This window comes from Passer domesticus, chromosome 1, assembly GCF_036417665.1.
Source record: "Passer domesticus isolate bPasDom1 chromosome 1, bPasDom1.hap1, whole genome shotgun sequence".
In the NCBI taxonomy this organism is placed as follows: Eukaryota; Metazoa; Chordata; class Aves; order Passeriformes; family Passeridae; genus Passer; species Passer domesticus.
In genome coordinates, this window is record NC_087474.1 from 142,687,887 (window position 1) to 142,706,222 (window position 18,336).

The 18,336-nt window shown below is 38.2% G+C and overlaps 1 long non-coding RNA gene across 3 annotated transcripts in view; it reads right to left on the reverse strand.

Moving 5' to 3' along the window:
* Positions 1 to 18,102, reverse strand: part of LOC135283502 (uncharacterized) — a 59,192-nt gene extending 41,090 nt beyond the window's left edge. For 2 of the 3 annotated variants that reach the window (XR_010349245.1, XR_010349244.1), the window contains exon 1: positions 17,003 to 18,102. This is a non-coding gene — a long non-coding RNA (uncharacterized LOC135283502). The remainder of the gene's footprint in view (positions 1 to 17,002) is intronic. The other variant, XR_010349246.1, reaches the window with a different exon arrangement.
* Positions 18,103 to 18,336: the final 234 nt, after the last annotated feature.

Genomic DNA, 18,336 nt, shown 5'->3' on the forward strand with positions numbered 1-18,336 from the left:
ATACCTTGAGTATTTCTTCAGAAATTTTTCTTTGAATCAGTGGGGGAAAGCATGCAAATTATATTTTGAATATCCAGAATGACTCAGTAGCTCCATTTCTTTTAACACTTCTGGATTCTGCCATTGTAAAGTGAGAAGTGACCAGTAGACATTTACAAAAAGATCTGCATTAGGTAAACATGGAAAATATTTCCTAGATTTTTAAATCTAGGAATTTTTAAATAGGTCATAGAATCCTATTTGGTAAAAGGGTTTTAGACTTCAGCTGAAGAGATCCTGTGTAATATTGATGGAATAATAGGATTAACATTTGTGGGTTTAGGACACCTTCCATTGAACAATGTCAGTTCAATGTGCAGACCTAAATTTACAAGGTTTCCCTTCAGTGCAGTGATGTGTCTAAATTTTACCCTAGTGGACTACATGTCTCCCACTCAAGCAGGATGAAGGCACACAGCACCTTGAGAGGTGAGTGCTGAAACTCAGGGAGCAAATAGTGATATTCTTACTGGGGATTTAGGAATATCCTTACTGGCATGGAATTGTAACAGGATTTTCTAAGTGGCTGATGTAATGCTATGTCTTACTTCTTAGCCATCCCATAGCAAACACACTATGTGGGGAATGTATAACGAGCCATTAGAAAATTGGAAGCCTGTAAATATCTGGAGGGTATTGGTCATGTTTATTGGCTGTCCTTTAGGAAAAAGGGGAGAGCTGCTATAATAGAAAATGAAATGAATCTTTCAATCAATATATTCTGCATTTAGGATGGGTATGCAAAGTCTGGAACAGACAAAAATGACAACTTCCTTCCCTAATCCTCATCAATCTCATCTACAGTGCTCTGTCACAAACAGATTGCTTACATATTTGGTGAATATAGCAGACACCATGCCATAATGTGCTACAAATGTTAAAAGGGCAAGTGATGGCTGTAGTTTATTTTTCATGTGTATAAATGCTTAATTATACTCTGTTAAGTGTAAATCTTGGCAAAGATTAGACAAAAATAATCTAAGAATGGAATTACCAGAGAAGAGTGCAAATCCATGTATTCAGAAATGTGCATTGTTCTACCAGATGGAAATGTCAGAACAGCTGGCATTCAGAGAATTACAAAATTCCCAGCCCTTCCCAGGTCCATGGCATCAGCTAGTGACAAGAGTAGAATTAGTCCCCATATATTTGAAAACAAGGAAATGGAAATTCAGGGGAATTTTCCAGTATCAGATTGTACCATAAATTTCCTTTTTAGGCATAGCTTACTGTCCGTGTTTATGTAGACAATTAATGCTTACTTTTGTATTTTCTTAACTGGATTATTGTTGACAGAAAATGTTCATCAAGATTTGACTATAATGGTTCCAAACCGTAAAGAATGCATCAGGATTTGTATAGCTCCCACTGAAGGTAATATGACTGAATGTTCAAATAGCTACTAGAAGACAATACCATAAGTAATTGGAAAATTCTGCTAGTCACAAGGAATAACACCCTAATGAAACAGCAAAAACAAAGTTCAAGATGGGCAAAAGGAAAAAAAAAGAAAAAAGTTCATTTTCACACAGATTTTTGTAAGTACAGTTGTTTTATGCAGAAAACACATAATGATTATCTGTTTAGCTATTTTAATGGAAAAATATACAGGACTTAAGGCCAGAGTTTTTAAAATAAAAGTGTGAATTAAAACCTTCTTATTCATTTCTTAACCATTCATTTCTCTCCACTACTCTGGAGGAAACAAGACAAAATTCTTCATTTTACATCACATTATCAGAGAAATTGTAAGCAGAAAAGTCTGATCCTTCAACCAAAGGAGTGAAAGTCTGCAGAACCACTCAAGAGCAGAGAAAGGGCAAATGAAAACTTTGTCTCTTCACTTAGTGGAGAGGAACAGAAGTTTGTATCCCCTCATAAGCTTCTTCTTTCCTATCATGAAGCAAGAAGATTAAGTTTTCTTCCCATATCGTTTCTGTTCCATGAGTGGAGTATTTGTGAAAATGTGTCTCAGCACTTACTAATTTTTTAATTCTTTGCCCTAATCTTTTCATGCTTCCAAAAAATTATTTTGGGGTCAAGAGGAGATTGTACAGCTGGGTTATCGGGCCAGCGCCGGATGCTCTCAGGTCCTACTTAGCTCATGTGGTGCTGATTGACTGCACTTCTAAGGGTGTCAGAAATCAGGAAGCCTTGTAGGACCAAGGTCTGCTTTATGTGGGAAACTCAGTAAGTCCAATGGATCTGGGTATTTTTAGCTATATTCTAGTTGACTAGGAAGCATCTATGAGGTAAGAAACATAGCAATTAACACATTAGTCCCTTAGAAAATCAACACAGCTCAAATTAGGTGGGAACCACACTGATTATTCCCCTTTGATTACCTATTTGTCTTCTTTCAACTGCTTATCAATAAAATGGACGTTGATTTTTTAAATTCGGGTCTCTAAAACAAAATAATATTTTTTTTAAAAGTGCCTCGTCCAAAAATCCAAGTAAAATCCCAGTTTCTGGTTTCTCTTTAAGCAATACAAAAATGTCTTAAAATGTTGAATAAAGCAAAACACCTTCAGAATTAAAATGCAGAAGATGAAAATTATATGTTTGGAGAGAATGAAGCTGTGACTGGCATTAGAATGAGACTGCCAGTATCTTCCCCATAAAACAAGGAAGATGGGTGATGCATATTGTTTGCTCAGTTTACATTCACCTAAGTATTAAAGTATTCATTTGGTATTAGAAATCTGTTAGGCAGTAGACTAGAGAGCTGGGTTTGTAACTTCTCATGCATACTTCCTGAATGTTATCAGCAACCCCCTTAATTTATCCTAAGCACTGGATTCCTTCTGTGCAAGGAATAGGTTACAAAGGTTCTCAGATAACTTGGTGATTGTGGATTTTTTTTTTTACCATATAGGATGTTTTATTTACACTGCATTGTGGAAATATAACAAATACTGTTCTTAAGAGATTAATGATATTCTGAATATGCTGCAAACATTTGCGACTAAGAAATTAACTTCAACTGAGAAAAGAAAAATTAGAAAATATATAACACTAATATGTAGTTCTCATGTAAAATCAGGGGTCATGTTTAGGATTAAAGGACTAATTAGAAAGGATGGTTTGCCTAATTTGTCTGCTAGACCAGGACTTCGCAAGAGAAATAATAAAGCAAAAGCATTGAGGGAAATTTGTTAACGATTTGTGATATTCATCCTCTACATCCTCTACAATCTACTAGTGATTTAGAACAAAAACTGAAAATAAAAATCCACCAAATAAACAATTTTAGGAGAAAAATCACCCTGACAACATATCTGAACACATACAAACTTATCTATATAACTGAAACATTACTGGCAAGGTAATATGCCAGAAATATCAGTAAACAGTTCTAGAAAGGAAAAGTAAAATTGAGGTCCTGAGAGTAGAGCAGCATCTTAAAGGATCTGCTGCCCAGCAAGTCAAAGGATGGAGCTATCATTCTTGCTTTCTTATTCAAATACATCTCTGTTTGGAATTGGCAACTAATGATGAAATAATTTTGCTATGAAGTTACCCCACTGACACTGCCAAAATCACTTTTCATAGTTTTTTGTAGGAAGTGTATCGAATGCAAAGCCAGAAAAAGTATTTATTTCTGTGAGGGTGTCAGGAATGCCTGGCACAATCTGCAGCTGCTATTCAGTCTTATAGCTGTGAGGGGAAGGGCGGCAAGGAGGGCAGGAAAACTGTTTTCTTGGAGTTTTACGTGTCTTGGAGCTCTTGGGTTACTGTCAATATTTCTGCTGATACTGGAAACAGGCAAGTCACAAACAACAAGTAAAAACTATGCAGTTCATGTAGGAGAATCTAGGAGGTTTGTTTCATAGACAAAGCTTCTAATAAAATTCTATCTACCTATCTAGATTTCAGGAACTGAAATTTCAGCCCTGAAGCTCCAGGGGTGGGCTGGGCCCTAACAGTGAGAAAGGAAGAAGGTTTGAGCTTTCTGAGTAGAGTAAGGCAAATATAGTTAAATGGTTCACTTGCAGTAAAAACAATGTCCTATTGTTCACCCTGGAGAAGACACTGTGGAGATCTTAGAGCACTTTCTAGTACCTATAGAGGGCCTCAAGAGAGCTGCAGAGGCACTTTTTCCAAGGGTTTGTAGTGAAAGGACGAGAGGTAATGGCTTTAAACTAAATGAGGGTAGGTTAAACTGGATATTAAGACATTCTTTACTGTAAGTATGATGAGGTACAGGAAAAAGTTGCCCAGAGGAGTTATGAATGCCTGAGCCCTGGAAGGGTTCAAGACCAGGCTGGATGGGGCTCTGAACAACCTGGTCTAGGGGAAGGTGTCTCTGCCCATGGCAGGGTTTTGGAAGTGGATGATCTTTAAAGCCCCTTCCAACCCAAACTGTTCTATGATTCCGTCCCACAGTGAGCAACTGGGAAATCATAAAGCATGTCGGGCACACAGAATAATTTCCATAGCTATAAATAATATGATGTGTGAAAATTTGGATTTTATGTTTTGAGAAGTGTAGGTTCCAGGGTAGAAGACATGTCTTAGTGCTGATCCTGAAGCTTAACAGCAACACCTCAAATATTGAAGAGTAAAAAAAAATCTCACTGGATTTTGCTTTGTGGAATGTTGTTAATCAACAGTAGAATAAGAATGCACTTTTCAAGAATGAATCCTGTGCTACTTCTCAGAAATGCCAGTATCTCAGTTCTGGAAAAAAAATTCTAATTGCGGAAAAATATTTAAAACTTAAATAGACAGCTCATGACAACAAAATCTAGAACTGTTTAGTGCAGAGTTGTGCTCATTACCATTTCCTGAAATGGTTATACTGACTTAAATAGTGATGAATCAAGCCTCAAAGTGACCTGGGGACGTAAGCTGACACTGACAAATATGGATTGCTTGCTCTGTCTTCAAGCAAATCTTTAATTGTTTTTATTCTATGTTAACAATGAAAGGCTATATGGAACTATGACTCATTGGTAAATGATGTCATTTTGAAATAGGAATAATAGTACTTCAGTGATAATGACAGCAAAACTAAAGTAAATAAAAGAAAGGATTGACTCAAACTTCAGAAAAGTTATTAAAGCACAATATAGTCCTTCTTAAGGCAAAACCAAAAATAAATTGACGACTGTGTCTTTATTTATTTTTCCATATATGGCAAAATAGAGATCTTTGGAAGGTGATTATGATCTTCGCTTCATTGCCTTTCTGTTCAATTTGTTAAGTAAAGTATTTTATATTTTTCTATTTTTCTTCCTTGGCCAGTTTGTTACTGTGCCACTGTGCCATATAATCAGCTGCATATGAGCAATTTTCATTAATGAAAACTGTAATGAACCCAGTGCATTGAAATTAACTATATGGGAAAAAATACTGATACTCCCAAGCCAGTGATTTCTGTGCCTGTGATCTCCATTGAATGTCCAAATATTGCTTAAAAGAACTAAAAAATCAGACATAGTTCTGTGAACTCATGACAGATCCTCACTAAGACTTGTGGCTGGCTCAAGGGCATTCTTACTAATTAGTCTGATGAGGATTTTAGTATTCTTAGTGCTTTTATTGAAGATGAGAGGCATTAATCATCAAGCCAGCTGACCTGTTTTTGTTAAAGAGGTACTATGACTAATGAACATTTCAAACCAAAACAGATAAAGAAAGATGACAATAACTATCTAAAGACAGAAGAACAAAATTAAATTTGGATGTGAAGCGGGCCAGATATACTCAAATACTACCAGCCTGAATTTTTAAAATAACTTTGAAGGATTAGTTGACTCCTCTTGAGGTCCAAATGCATAAATAAACATGAAAGAACTGTAGGTGATATCTTGATCTCTTTTAAGTCAGGGTTTCAATCCAAACATTTTTCTAGATCCTAAATGATGATCAGTAGTTATTAAAAGTGCTGTTATTCTTTCCTCTAAAGATTGTAAATATTTGCAATTACTGTAAAGCAAAGATATTATTTGACTAATGTGAAGCTTTCCACATTGGTTTATGTCATTTATTTGAACTGAAGAAAACAGAGCTGGGAGTAACTGTGGAAAGATATTAAATCCATTTTTGTACTCCACTTATACCTTGTCTGGGGTACTTGCCAGGCCTACCCAAATAATTGCTGTTGTTGACATTTTGTACTGTTTACATGAACTAAAAAAAAATGAAAGAAAAAAAAACCTTCAAGTATTTCAATTTCAGCACTGTGAGTATTTCTAGTCCTATCTCTTTACATGATAAGCACATAACTGTATCCTTTAACCAAAATCTGTAATAAGGGAAGTTGTGTAGGCAAATATGCTTACACATTTTATTCCAGCTACAAGAAACAGAGGATTTCCAGATCAAGGCAGTCAAGACCCTGCAAAGATGAAGAGTGGAATAATTAAAGATAAATGTCTCATAAATACTTTAAAATATTTATTTTGGAAATTATAGGGAGGGAGATGGGACTTGGTGACTGATTGAAACAAGTAGGGAAACTAACTGCATTGAACAGTATAATGATAGAAAAAATATCCATGCCTCTAGTGAGTTGGATTTATCACTTTATACATGATTTAAAACATGCTGAAATGAGGTTATTAAATCAGAACATACCCTTAAAACAGGATGGGAAAAAATGAGTCAGCACACTTTGAAGATTTGTGAATTCCTGCAGTGTTCCTGCCTTGGCTTACTGGGTATGATTCGGTTGTCCAGGCAAAAGTGTGCATTGTCATTTGAGGTGCCACAGGTATCTTTCCTGTCTGCCTTTTATGTCTTCTGCAGAGTAGTGGTCTGTTGTACCAGCTCCAGTGCAATTTCTGCCAGCCCCATGTAGATATCTTGGAAAGCCTGCAGCATCCCAGACAGCTGCAGACTGAATCCCACCAGCTGTGTTCAGTAGTAGCTGTAAACCACAACTCATGCTACAATAGTGACAAAATGTCCAGAGACTGCCACTGGGAGAGTGGTGAGAGGGTAATTAAGCCCTTTTGCAGGGTAGGAGATATGGCTCATATTTGCCTTAGATCTTGTCAAAATTTGATATTTCTGGCAGCTGGGGAGTCTTCTTTTATTAGTGTGCTATGAGCAGTCCCCAGCATTAATCAGTCAGTGAATTGTTCAGCTTCAAAAATATTACAAATCCAGGCAAGGGTTTGCCAATGCATATGGTACTGCCTAGAAAGACAGAGGCTAATCAAAGCTGAAGCTTTATGGACTCTTTGATCATGAATGTGAGAAGAGAGGGAAAAGTCAACATTCCTATCAAATATTTGAATACAAATGTAGCCACCCCCTCTGCAGATTTGAAAGATATATTACTATTGTTTTGCTAGAGGGCTCCTTCAATTAATATTTTGTTTCACTGGAGATGGCTGAATAAGGCCTTTGATCCCAAAATATCATAACTAATGTACCCTTTTCAAGTGCTAAGCTTTATTCAAAAGAAAGGGAAAAATAAACACACTCAGGACAGACATAGCTATCAGGTTCAGATTCATAGTTTACTGACTATCTTTAATATAAAAATTCCCTAAGGCTAATGGCCAAAGTTGAAAATATTTGTCATCACTGCAGTGGTAATGGAACAAAGTATCACAGAACATAGATCCTAATGTCTGCTGAGCCTTAATCTAGTGAAGTGGTACCAACAAGGAAATGTTTTCAAAGGTTAAGAAAACATGTGCTCAGATCTGTGTGATTCAGATCATGGACCTGAAATCACACCCTGGGTGAGTACAGTAAGCCAAATATTTAGGACACTAAAGTAGGTAACAGTCTCAGATTTGCAGATTTTTCTCTTATGTGTATTTACTACAACCCATGACCAATATTTACACCCTCAAAAAGAGGTCTTAACTAATAAGATACAACCTCTCACTTTCTCTCTCTTATCCCTATCTTCTGTCCTGCCTCTGGTGTCATAAGTAATTTTCTATACAAAATAGTGCAGGTTGAATAGGTAAAAGAGAAGATGGTCCTCCTTAGTACAGCCAGTTCTCTTGGGCTACGGGGAACAGAGGCTCAAATGCTGTCTCTGAAAGTGATAAAATTGTAGCTGAACTTATCACTAGTAGATATATGTGATTGGGCATTAATGAAATTTAACATAGTTAAATGAGAGAATATGTAGTTTGAGGAAGTTTCAACTCAGGTTCCAACTTAAGCCTTGACTCTTAAGGTGATGTGAGGTGCAGTAAAATTGTGACAGCCTGAATGTCAGTTAACATATAAATGAAAAAAAAATTAAATTGAATGCTGCAGGACAAAATGTCCGAGTTTCATGAGGAACGGGTAAGAATAGCAGAAGATTCAGAATAAGCCAAAAGAAGAGATGTTAAAAATTCTGAACAAATTATATAATTAAGAGTGTGTGTACAGTAAAGGAATGCTTACTGACTTGCAAAAATCTTTAATGAATATAGAACATATTAGTAAGAATATATCCAGAAACTAAAAAAAAAAGTGATTTTTAGGAGGGGATGATCAACAAAAAGTAATTCTGTTTCTGAACCAAGCTGTTTCAAAAGATTGTGTCATCCTGAGCCCATAATTCATAATGATAGACAGTGAATGCACAACACACAAGGAGATATCATAAACAATATGTCAAGTCTAAATGAAACTTTATGCATGCTCAAAATACCTTGAGTGTTAGAACATTTTGAGTAAGCTCAGCTGCAAGAACAATATCACTCCAATCCCCAATCACTGTGCCATCCCATTGCACACCATAGCAACACTTAGGGTAAGTTATACAAATACAAATGGAATACAGAAAGAGAGCTGAAAGTTCCTAATTCATAAGACAAGTATAATTTAAGAAACAATGTTTTGTTTGGAATGTAGAATGATCCCTACAGAGGAAAGACCATTTCCCTGTTGGCGTGCTCCAAGCTCTGTTTGCAAATAGATAATAACTGTAGAGTACTTTCAGTTCAGTGCTGAAGACTTGAAGACTGCCATTTCAGAAGGCTTTTGGGAGTAACCTTTTCTCACTTTGATCCCTCTGAATCCCTTCTATCCTTTTCTATTTGATCTGCCTTAGGCCTATATTTTTTTAAATAAGTGCTTAGGAACACATGAAGAGATGAATCACTTACAAGTACAACTTTCAGTCAATACTCAGTAGGTAACTATGCTGGTTTCATAATGGTTGTCAATGGAGGTGATCTAATCCAGCCTATGCAATTCTAAAATGGAAAAGACATTTCTTTCTGAACCACGAGCTGTGTGATAATGAAAGAAGGGCAAAGAAAAAGAGATTTATGGGTCAACAAGAAATCCATCCTCAGAATGAATTGTCATCCAATTTTATGTCTTGAGTAATTTCAGTGATCACATATCAGCATTGTCATTAGCACAACTGTTAGCACAAGGCAGTAACACAATATTATAACTATATTGCTGTTTGAATAGGGGTTTGGTCCCATGAACATCAATGGTAAGGTTTCACTTACTTTTACACAAGCAATTCAGGTTGTTAAACAGCCATGAGCAAGGTGTTTGCATTGGATTTATCTAACTTTGTTTGGACATCTATGTTTCCAATACGAGTGAGTGGATGCACCTCCAGAGTGTGCTTAATTTCACTCTGAGCTCATGTCTAAGAAAGGTGGGAGGAATCACCCACCCTCCATCCCCTGACTAGTGAAGGCTCGATCACGGTCCTGACTTGCTGCTTAACTTTTAGATTAATAAAGATGAATGATTTCTGAAGAATACAAATCCAATTGCAACAGCATCACAGCCATGTCATTGTAACATTCATTTCTTCACACAGCACGTGCTGATTTTGGCTGCCATAATGTCTATTTTCTTCATAGTGGCTGATATGGGCCTGTGGTTTGGATTTGTGCAGGAAACTGTATTGATAATTCAGGGATTTTTTTGTTATTGCTGAACAGTGCTTGCACAGAGTCAATATCTTTTCTTCTTCTCACCGCACTCCACCAGCAAGGGGTTTGGGGGGTGGACAAGAATTTGGAAGGGAACCCAGCTGGGACAGCTGACCCCATCTGACCAAAGAGATATGCCAGATCACATGGCATCATGCTCAGCATATAAATGTGGAGAAGAAGGAAGAGAGGATGTTCAAAGTAACGTTGTTTTTTCTTCCCAATACACCATTAAATGTGATGGAACCCTGCTTTTCTGGGGATGGTTGAATACGTGCCAGCCCATGAGAAGCAGTGAATGCACACCTTGTTTTGCTTTGCTTATATGGAGTTTTTGCTTTACTTATTAAACATAAACATAAACCATGAGTTTTCTCACCTTTGTCCTTTCAGTTCTCTCCCACCAGGGGGAAGTCAGCAAGCAGCTGGGTGGGGCTGAGTTCCCAGGTGGGGTAAACCACTACACAGTCAAAGGCACAGATGAGCAATTTTCATATTCTCTTTGGTTTATTCAAGTTAAAAGATACTAACAGAGATTATTTGATGTGGCAGAGAGAAAAGGTCTGCATTAGAAAAGCAACCAACAGTAAGACAAATGTATTATATTATGGGTTTTTTTGCTTACTAAGAGGAAGGTCTTCAGCTCATCCATTGATTGGCTGCTAGTGGTAACAATTATATTAACAGTATTTCTGATGATATGTAGTGTAGAGAGTTATGTCAGTACATCTCACTGGTAAAGTACATCATTACACTTGGTAAAACTCTGTAAACAAGGAGAAGGTTGGTAATAAGTCAAGTTAGTAACTTTACATCAATAGTATATCTCTAATTAATCACTGAATGACTTCCAGGATCTGAAAATGGCATCAACACTAAAAAGATCTCTCCATCTCCCATCATGTATTACCAAAGAGAGGTAGCATATCTCCCTGCAACTCTACAGTTGTGATAAAGGCCAAAGTAAAAGAGAGCCTAAAAGGTGATATTAGAGGTGTGCTTGGGATAGAAGAGTTGATCAATTTGTCTGTCACACACATGCCAAAGTAAAGTGCTGTGATCAAGAGATGATATATGAGGGACTTCTGTCATAGATTTATAGATTCAAGTATAAATCTTTGAAATACAATCATAAATGTTTTATATAACTCTGGGGCAAATATTTTTTTTTAGCTCTGAAATGAATATCGATTAAAACAGGTGGGGGAGATGAAGAGGGAATAGGAAAAGGAGTGGTTCATCACAGAGGTGTGAGTTGGTGGAGGATCTAATGACAGGATTATCACACTGTGCTTTGCTTTCTTCATCAAACCCTAAGAGGACAAAGCCCAGCCCAAAGTCTAAGCACAGACAATGGAGCTTCTACAAGAGTAGCAGCATCAAAAGCAAGTGGAGCTGTTTGTAAATATGAGTTGCAGCTGGTTAAGCAGCTAACTAAGATTTTACAGTCTGTGTCCAGAAAACTGGATCTGATACATTCATTGTGAATGTCCTATCCCAGGATGTTGTTTAAAGCAGGCTGGATGGGGCTTTGTGCCTCCTAGTCTAGTGGAAGGTGTCCTGGCCTGCTGCAGGTGAGTTGTGAATAGATGATCTTTAATGGTCCCTTCCAACCCAAACCATTCTGTGGTTCCATAATTATGGCCCTGTTGGAGGTTTTAAATTTTTTTGGATGGTCAATAATTGAAAAAATACGTGTCCTTTATCCAGGAAAAGTAGGAAGAAAGGAAGGTAGAATCATTGTGTGGACTATTTTCTTTGCATTCTAAGGTATTTTTCATTAATACATATATGTATCATGTACAGCAGTCATTTTCATATTTTTATAAATGGAAATATTTTGTAATTTCTTCATCAAGTATATCACTACAATGAAGAGGGAGACTATGTTAGAAGCTGCTTTAGCCATGGAACCTACTGAAATCCAGAAAAATTTGGATGTGCCAAAAGAGAGAAACAGTGTAACACCAAGAGAATTAAAATTAGTTTACTGCTAATAAAATTAGCTTACCTTGCTGATAATAATTAGTGATTTTCTTGTTCTGATACATAAGTTACTTCACCAATACAAGATGAGAAAAAAATGGCTACATGACAGCAAAAGTAAATAGTATGTTTTCTTCAACACCAGTATTTTTGATTTGTAAAGCATATGGTCTCATCACTAGATGCACTCAACATCAGCCACAACTACTTTCCAATCCATGGTCCCATAACACAAACCAGTGTTAGTACTAATGGCAGTTCTTTAAAACTGCCATTGTGTATTTTTCCTCTCAGTAAACATCCTTTTTTGATGTAACTTTATATTAAAAAAAACAAACCAACACTTTAGGACCTCTGCTCAATATTCTAAAAATTAATCTGTAAATATTTTGATTTTGGAACAGTACAAGAATAACTTAAAGCCTCTGAAGTATAACCCTCTTTACCCAAGTCCCTAGGGATAAAAATGCTTAATATATGATCAAAATCAAGTTCTATTTTAAAGTGTGCATTCCACTTTTGATGTAATCTACAGAGAGAGCAGGCTTTTAGAAATGATGTAAGCTGACAATTGATGTCTAGCTTATTGACATTTAGAAGGGTATTTGTTTGCTGGCAGCTTGTCCAGAAGAAGTTTCTGAAGCCTCAGTGTACACATCACCCAAAGCTCTCACTGAAGGCCAATCTTCAAATGTCACTGTAGACCATAAACAGATAAAAGGTTACCCTAATTAAAGCTGTGATGAGACAGTTCAAGACTAGGAAAAAGAGGAAAAGAATTATTACAAAAATAGTCTAAATAAAATCTTTAGTAAGAGTGGAGGCTTTTCTTGCTGGTGTGTTATGTTGGGGTTTTTTAATTTCTAAACAAAATATTTAAGAGATACTATATATAAAATATACTTTTAATCAAGTACATTCATTTTAATTTGTATTATTTCTCATTTTAAATAGCTCTTTCTAAGCCCTTAGAAAAAGAATTTTCTTTTTGTAAAGTTTTTACAGGTCTTGCAGGAATAACTGAGATCATGGGGAGCACCAGAAGAGGCTACATGAAAGGCTATGCGGAGAATTAAAACATTGCCAAGAGGAGTACTGGCAGCCTCTCTCCTTATTCACTGCTGTGTTGAATCCCTGTTTTGTGTGAAATAAAATCTTACTAGTTGTGTACAAAGACACATCTGTCTTATCATTGCCATCTTGTCACTGTGTGAAAGAAGCTGTTGTGTTATCATACGAGGGTACTGTATATGAGTTCTGCCAACTTGAAAATTCAACATATATCTAATGACTGAAAGAGGCATGGCCTGAACAATAAGAAGCACTGGGGAAGATCCTTCATTACTGAATCCACCATCTCCCCCAGTTCCCCACGAAGGACAATAATATTTGGCTGCTTTTTGCTTTGTGTCTGAGCAACTCTGCAGAAAGGAGTAAGGGAACATCCTGTAAGAACTTAACGTTTTTTTTTTAAAAAAATGTGTTTTTAAAATAAATATTATGCAGAGCTATAAGAATCATTACAAATTCTGTAATACATCTGTTCGTGGCAGTCTCTCCTCTTCCCCCTCACTGCTCCCCAGTGAGTTTCTGTATGTCCCATCACAAACTGTTGCACTGCCACCAAAGGGCTGCTATTGCATAAACTGAAGGTTTGGGGTTTTTGTTGTCATATAATTGGCATGTTGGTATTAGCCCTGAACAGGCCACAGGAGAAATTAAGAAGTTCACAGGATAATGCCTAGCAACTCAAAAAGGGAACAAAGATGACAACACTCACTACACCAAATTTTCACATGAGGGTAGTTGTTGTCAATCCCTCAGCATGACTGACTGGTGTATCACCCACATTTAGAAGAATTAGAAATGTAAATGTAAGTAGCTTTCCTTTCATTTACCATGATTAGATGAAAAATTGTAATTAAAATACCAGGCAGGTCAGCAGTGCATAGACTAATTAATTCCTCATCACTACAACCTCACCATGTGGTGACTCAACAAGAAATTCTTTCTGCACTACAGCCATTTCCCCCAAGGACAGTACAAGAGCACAACATTGCTCTGTGTTGAGTTAGAGAACAGGATGCAAATACATGTACAGTTTCTGCTGGTATTTTAGCTCTTGAACACATTCCTCAGTGTATACCCTTGAACAGAATGGAAAAGTTACTTCAAAGGAGCAGAACCTGAAAAAATAATTCTTGAAGTGACCTGAACTTAGGCTTCAAAACCTACATGCTCCATCTTAGAGCTCTAGCTGCACTCTGAAGCGTATGTTGTTAGGAACAGACAGAGTGCCAGTTCCCAATCTTTCATTATTTTAAACATATCCACAGTGTAGGACAAACTGTCCTTCCCATTCTCATAATATGATATTGTAATCAAGTATGTAAATATTTACTTTCCTGACCCCCTCTGTCTGCATCTTGTCAAGACTTCCTCCTCCAGAATATTCATCCATGTCCTGCCCTCTGCATTTTCCTATTCTCTTCCCCTAGCTGTCATTGAGATCTCCCACAGCTTTACCTCTCCTCCACAAACCCTACCAATGTGGCAGTGGTGCCCTTACCTCTGTAATCAGGCTGCTGATTACAGAGGTGCCTTGTGCCTCTTTAGCCTGCTGCTCACTGAACCTGGAACTGCTGCTCTGTCTCTCCCCTTTGGAAAGCCTTCATCTCTTGGTCACCTACCTGCAGCATCAAGGCAGGGAGTGCTCAGCAGCAGCAGCAGCAGCAAGAGCACAGTGCCACTTTGTGGAGCCACCCCAAAAACCCCAAAACAAAGTTCTCTCTGTCTTCCTAAAAAAGTACATATTCACAAAAGCCTTCTTTATCTATGAGGTTAATCCATGGCATTAAGTAAGCATGAATATTACAGATTTGTAACCATTTTGCTTTGCAGATGAAAACTGAAAACTCTTTTCAGAACTTTGTCTTCCTGCTGGAAACTCTTCATCTTCTCCCCCAAAATGCAGACTTGCTTCATATCTGTCAGCTATGTTTTTATGGACCTTTCTGTATCCTGTTTTGGCTCCAGGATTCACAACCCTTTTTTGCCAAATATAGGTCTGCTGCCTACACAGCAAGAAAACATTTGGAGATGTGACATAAGAGCCAAGACAGGAAGGTGTTTAAAAAGACTATGAAATTATGAAGGGAAAATATGGCCAACAAGACCTGTTAATGTAAATTGGTGTGTTGGATTGTGCTGAATTAGACAGCCCACAATGAAGGTAAATTGCTCATCTACTAGGTTTTATTTCCATGTAAAGATAGTGTAAGTATAGCAGGAGGAATCCTGTGCTATCAGATAAGCAGCCAATCTTACAATAAATGTAAGACAGCATTCCTGCACTTCTTATTTAGAAAAAAGGAAATAGGTAGTGAGTTTCTATCAGTGATAAGTGTAGAAATGGGTGCAAAGCAGGTTTGCAGCATGGTTTCTCTGCAGATTTTGCCATGAGTCTGAATTGAAGCAGAGCATTACCATTTCCACAGTTTTAATTGGCTTTTGTATGTATGTGTGTGTGTGCAGTTTCTTCTCAGAAGATGGTCTGAAAATATTTACAACTGCTTCTGAAGAATAACTCAATTATTAATGGAATTCAGACTTTCATAAATTGTAATAACAGTTTAGGGACTGACTCCAAACATGTTGAAGCAGTGACTAGTTTCCAACTAGTATGAAAAGGACCTGGATAAGCATAGAAAGATCCACTTGGAAATATATATTGCTATTGGTTTTATTAAACACTTCAGAAGAGGTAAAATCCTTTCCTTAATCCCCTACCAAACTGAAGTGACAACTATTTCGTACATTACATGGAAATTTACTGACATTTACAGAAGGGCAGAAAGGTGCCTTTCAAAAAGCCACCCTTTTGCATGCCATTTCTCCTGTCAGATCAGAATAGGAAGAGGATGAGGTAGATCTGCAGTGCTACTAAAAAGCTAAGTATAAAAGAGATCAGTGAAATGGCAGAATAATTAATATGAACATTATATCTATTTAATTTGGCTAGCCTAACACCTTAATTAATAATTCAAATTAATTTCTTCTTCAGTGATATTTCTCAGGAAATATTTATTCTGCACATGTTAAAATCTGCCACCCACAGAACTTCAGCTAAACCAATGTCGTGAATAAAAATATTCCATTCTCTCACAGAGGGTTAGCAACACAGGCTGTTATTAAACTTGCCTGGCACTTTGCATTATAAGACTCTGCTTCCAATTACTTATAACTGTGTTAGACTCTCATTCTCACGGTTGCCTGCCAGGTGCTACTTCAAGATGACATTTGGAAAGTTTCATTCAAAACAGTCAATTATGAAATTAAGACAAGGGAAGGAGATTTCCTTCACTGAAAGTTTCACAGGAATATTGTTCTAAGAAGTTCTTTTAAATTAAGACTTCAGTTAGCAGAAAGTCTTTCAGTACCTGAGCAGATTTGCATACAAAGTTGATGGAGTCAGTCTGACACTACTGGTCACATGCTACAGCAGTGAGAAGCCATTTCTTAAAACAATCTTTAGGCTGCCAGATTGTGTGGTCTGCCATAAGGTTTTTATTACAATGGGGTATTTTTTGCCCACAAAGATCATATTCCCTGACCATCTATACTGCTTTCATTTTACAATTAGCTGCCTTTCTGTGCAAAGTTGGAAAGAAAGCAGCCCAGATGAACTGACTGGGCAATAGCTCTTGCTGAAATCAAACACTGGGTGTTTGGTTTTCAGATGTGTCCCTTTCCTCAGGGTTGCTGCAGGGTTCTGGCCCAACATTTGTAGTTGAGAAGTACAAACAACATTGCTAAGCAACCCAAATTACCTCATAAACAGTTGCATATGAACCTGGTCAGCAGGAAAAATTGTGGCATGTTTTCATATGCACACACTGCAACTGCTCAGACGCCCTGCATGTCTCTTTTATCAGTCAGCCCACACTGGCCTTTTGGAGTAGGTAACCACACCCTGATGGCCAATTTACTACAATGCATAAACACACAGGAAGATAAAAACCTGTGGAAATTATCCTTATTTGGATACCAGGCATTTTCATAGGTATATACATCTTCCTATACCAACCCTCAAAAGCAGCTGTACTTACAGGTCCAACCCTGGCTGTGCTCCGCTCATGTCTTGGCCTTTCCAGTCCCGAGGTTTCACTTTTCTCTCCATGTGTCCTGGGCAGTGCAAAGCTCCCACTGTGGTCAAGGCTGGCAGGCTGGCAGCTGCAAGGGAGGACCACGTGGGGAGGAGGGTGACTTGTCACTGGCTTCACACTGAGGACATCTGCTTTGTCCCCTTTCTAATCACCAGGATCTGGCAAGGACCCTTGCCTCCCCCAGCCGCAGCTGAGGCATAATGGCCCTGTAACATCTCCTCCATTTGCAGAGCTGCAAATTATCCTACTCTGGTGATGTTTTGTGCTGTTCAGAAGCAAGAGCTCTTGAAATCAGGTGGAGTTATTCTACAGGGCTTTTCTTTGGTGCCATGGACAAAGAGGATCTTCACAGCACCTCCTGCCTTTCACAGTCCCTTTTTCAGGCCTCTAGGCTAGCTCTGCCAGCTGTCTGATTTCATAGTAACTCAGGAAGGCTAGGAGATGGTGGGATATGAGAAACCAGCAAGGTTCTAATGACAGATTCTAAATAATAATAGCAGGCTTTAAATGCATATCCCTAATATCAGGTTCTAGGAGGAATTTTAGATACCCTTGCACTGAAGTGTGACAACATCTAACTCCTTTTTTAAAGTGCTCTTCACTCTTTCCTGTCCCTGAAAGAACCATTGAAACAACCATGACTGGCCTGACCTCTCTCACCATCAGTGGTGGATACAGTGTCTGAGGGGGGGTGCAGTGCCTGCCCCCATGTACTTGCCAGTTGTGCAGAAAATGTTTCCCTCCTAGAGAAACCTACAGAGAATGAGCATTAAACATGTTGGATCCTCCCAAAACAATGGCCATTGTGTCTGACGACCAGTGTTTTTGGAAGATAAACAAGTTACAGGGATGGAAGGTCTGACAAGGAGGGGATATGATGGGAGTTGCAGGTGAGGAAAGCTTGTGAACTTAATGGGGGTGCCCACACTTTCACTCAAATGCAGTCACAGACTATTCTTGGTTGGAAAGGACCACAGGACCATCGAGTCCAGCTCTTAAGTGAATGGCCTGTGCAAAGATCAAACCCACGACCTTGGCATTATCAGCACCGTGCTCTGGCTGACTGGCAGAGCCCTGCCAATGTGCCCTTGCCGTCAGGCTGGCATTGCCTCCCAGCAGTCAGGGTGCACTTGTGATTTCATGGATGCCGCACTGTCCTGCCCCACGGCCAAGCCTGCCTGCCACTGCTGCTGCTGGGGCAGGGGCAGCACGAGGACACTGCAGGGCTGAGGCCACAGGGCTGAGGCCACAGGCCCTCCTCACACAGCGCAGCACAC